At 34.2% G+C, this 4,331-nt stretch overlaps 1 long non-coding RNA gene across 1 annotated transcript; it reads right to left on the reverse strand.

Moving 5' to 3' along the window:
• Window positions 1-3,450: 3,450 nt before the first annotated feature.
• On the reverse strand, window positions 3,451-3,964 carry LOC143703965 (uncharacterized). Its single transcript, XR_013191506.1, has 2 exons — window positions 3,862-3,964; window positions 3,451-3,757 (listed from the first exon to the last, which is right to left on the reverse strand). It is a non-coding gene; the product is annotated as an uncharacterized LOC143703965 (long non-coding RNA).
• Between the last annotated feature and the right edge of the window lie 367 nt (window positions 3,965-4,331).

Raw genomic sequence — 4,331 nt, forward strand, 5'->3', positions numbered from 1 at the left:
ATGGATAGATGCACTTTTATCATGGATAGATGCACTTTTATGATGGATAGATGCACTTTTATGATGGATAGATGCACTTTTATGATGGATAGATGCACTTTTATGATGGATAGATGCACTTTTATGATGGACAGATGCACTTTTATGATGGATAGATGCACTTTTATGATGGACAGATGCACTTTTATGATGGATAGATGCACTTTTATGATGGATAGATGCACTTTTATGATGGACAGATGCACTTTTATGATGGATAGATGCACTTTTATGATGGATAGATGCACTTTTATGATGGATAGATGCACTTTTATGATGGATAGATGCACTTTTATCATGGATAGATGCACTTTTATGATGGACAGATGCACTTTTATGATGGATAGATGCACTTTTATGATGGATAGATGCACTTTTATGATGGACAGATGCACTTTTATGATGGATAGATGCACTTTTATGATGGACAGATGCACTTTTATCATGGATAGATGCACTTTTATGATGGATAGATGCACTTTTATGATGGATAGATGCACTTTTATCATGATAGATGCACTTTTATGATGGATAGATGCACTTTTATCATGATAGATGCACTTTTATGATGGATAGATGCACTTTTATGATGGATAGATGCACTTTTATCATGATAGATGCACTTTTATCATGGATAGATGCACTTTTATGATGGATAGATGCACTTTTATGATGGATAGATGCACTTTTAAGATGGACAGATGCACTTTTATGATGGATAGATGCACTTTTATGATGGATAGATGCACTTTTATGATGGATAGATGCACTTTTATCATGGATAGATGCACTTTTATGATGGATAGATGCACTTTTATGATGGATAGATGCACTTTTAAGATGGACAGATGCACTTTTATGATGGATAGATGCATTTTATCATGGATAGATGCACTTTTATGTTGGATAGATGCACTTTTATAATGGATAGATGCATTTTATCATGATAGATGCACTTTTATGATGGATAGATGCACTTTAATCATGATAGATGCACTTTTATGATGGATAGATGCACTTTTATCATGATAGATGCACTTTTATGATGGATAGATGCACTTTTATCATGATAGATGCACTTTTATGATGGATAGATGCACTTTTATGATGGATAGATGCACTTTTAAGATGGACAGATGCACTTTTATGATGGATAGATGCACTTTTATGATGGATAGATGCATTTTATCATGGATAGATGCACTTTTATGATGGATAGATGCACTTTTATGATGGATAGATGCATTTTATCATGGATAGATGCACTTTTATGATGGATAGATGCACTTTTATGATGGATAGATGCATTTTATCATGGATAGATGCACTTTTATGATGGATAGATGCATTTTATCATGGATAGATGCACTTTTATGATGGATAGATGCACTTTTATCATGATAGATGCACTTTTATGATGGATAGATGCACTTTTATCATGATAGATGCACTTTTATGATGGATAGATGCACTTTTATGATGGATAGATGCACTTTTATGATGGACAGATGCACTTTTATGGTGGATAGATGCATTTTATCATGGATAGATGCACTTTTATGATGGATAGATGCACTTTTATGATGGATAGATGCACTTTTATGATGGATAGATGCATTTTATCATGGATAGATGCACTTTTATGATGGATAGATGCACTTTTATGATTGATAGATGCACTTTTATCATGATAGATGCACTTTTACGATGGATAGATGCACTTTTATCATGATAGATAAACTTTTATGATGGATAGATGCACTTTTATCATGATAGATGCACTTTTATGATGGATATATGCATTTTATCATGGATAGATGCACTTTTTATGATGGATAGATGCACTTTTATGATGGATAGATGCACTTTTATGATGGACAGATGCACTTTTATGATGGATAGATGCATTTTATCATGGATAGATGCACTTTTATGATGGATAGATGCACTTTTATGATGGATAGATGAAATTTTATGATGGATAGATGCTCTTTTATGATGGATAGATGCACTTTTATCATGGATAGATGCACTTTTATCACGGATAGATGCACTTTTATGATGGACAGATGCACTTTTATCATGGATAGATGCACTTTTATGATGGATAGATGCACTTTTATGATGGACAGATGCACTTTTATGATGGATAGATGCATTTTATCATGGATAGATGCACTTTTATGATGGATAGATGCACTTTTTTGATGGATAGATGCACTTTTATGATGGATAGATGAAATTTTATGATGGATAGATGCACTTTTATGATGGATAGATGCACTTTTATGATGGATAGATGCATTTTATCATGGATAGATGCACTTTTATGATGGATAGATGCACTTTTATGATGGACAGATGCACTTTTATGATGGATAGATGCATTTTATCATGGATAGATGCACTTTTATGATGGATAGATGCACTTTTATGATGGACAGATGCACTTTTATGATGGATAGATGCACTTTTATGATGGATAGATGCATTTTATCATGGATAGATGCACTTTTATGATGGATAGATGTACTCTTATGATGGACAGATGCACTTTTATGATGGATAGATGCACTTTTATGATGGATAGATGCACTTTTATGATGGACAGATGCACTTTTATGATGGATAGATGCATTTTATCATGGATAGATGCACTTTTATGATGGATAGATGCACTTTTATGATGGATAGATGCACTTTTTTGATGGATAGATGCACTTTTATGATGGATAGATGGAATTTTATGATGGATAGATGCACTTTTATGATGGATAGATGCACTTTTATGATGGATAGATGTACTCTTATGATGGACAGATGCACTTTTATGATGGATAGATGCACTTTTATGATGGATAGATGCACTTTTATGATGGACAGATGCACTTTTATGATGGATAGATGCACTTTTATGATGGATAGATGCACTTTTATGATGGATAGATGCATTTTATCATGGATAGATGCACTTTTATGATGGACAGATGCACTTTTATGATGGATAGATGCACTTTTATGATGGATAGATGCACTTTTACGATGGACAGATGCACTTTTATGAGGGATAGATGCACTTTTATGATGGATAGATGCACTTTATCATGGATAGATGCACTTTTATGATGGATAGATGCATTTTATCATGGACAGATGCACTTTTATGATGGATAGATGCACTTTTATGATGGACAGATGCACTTTTATGATGGATAGATGCATTTTATCATGGATAGATGCACTTTTATGATGGATAGATGCACTTTTATGATGGACAGATGCACTTTTATGATGGATAGATGCATTTTATCATGGATAGATGCACTTTTATGATGGATAGATGCACTTTTATGATGGACAGATGCACTTGTAACGCTAAGGTCAAAGGTCACACAAATAAATGAGGCGGGATCAATCACCATTTGCCAACAATTATATTCCCCTTAGGTCAAGTATACATTTTATCACCATACAACAAGCAAAACCTCATAAATGTGCACCAACTCAAAGTCCAGAGTTATCCCAATTGTCCATGGTCCATCACCATTGTAGGTGTTTAAGATGTTATAAGTACATCGTCCATGTTTGTTCGCCAAGGGTTAATTCCATGGAAAAAGTGTCTTTTGTTCAGAAGTCCAGATACACTTCCACGTTGAAGATAACAACAAGAGCTTGAACAAGTTGAGAACCCTCAATATCAAGCAGATACCAAAACCCTCTGGTCAAAATAAAACAAACAATATAACATGAGGTTCAGCAAGCAAAATACTTTTGCACAATATACCTTTGTTAATAATAAGGAAACAAATAAAATCAACTCACATTGAGAAGTTGAACACAAATGTTCCTCAACAGGGTTTTCCAAGCATGGAAAGAGCATGTGCTCTCAGCTAACAGGTATCCCTAACTCACACTTCCCTCTTCCTTTTACACTCTTGTGTAGAGATAAGGGGTCCCTAGTGCCCTCTAATGGCCTGGAGTAAAATTGCAACTCTCATTCACCATAGGAGACAGGTGACAGTTTACTAGAACTGTTACACACTTTTATGATGGATAGATTCATTTTATCATGGATAGATGCACTTTTATGATGGATAGATGCACTTTTATGATGGATAGATGCACTTTTATGATGGACAGATGCACTTTTATGATGGATAGATGCATTTTATCATGGACAGATGCACTTTTATGATGGATAGATGCACTTTTATGATGGATAGATGCACTTTTATCATGATAGATGCACTTTTATGATGGATAGATGCACTTTTATGATGGATAGATGCATT

The sequence above is a fragment of the Siphateles boraxobius genome, unplaced genomic scaffold, assembly GCF_051911475.1.
Source record: "Siphateles boraxobius isolate OS27281-9 unplaced genomic scaffold, OSU_SipBor_1 39, whole genome shotgun sequence".
Lineage (NCBI taxonomy): Eukaryota > Metazoa > Chordata > Actinopteri > Cypriniformes > Leuciscidae > Siphateles > Siphateles boraxobius.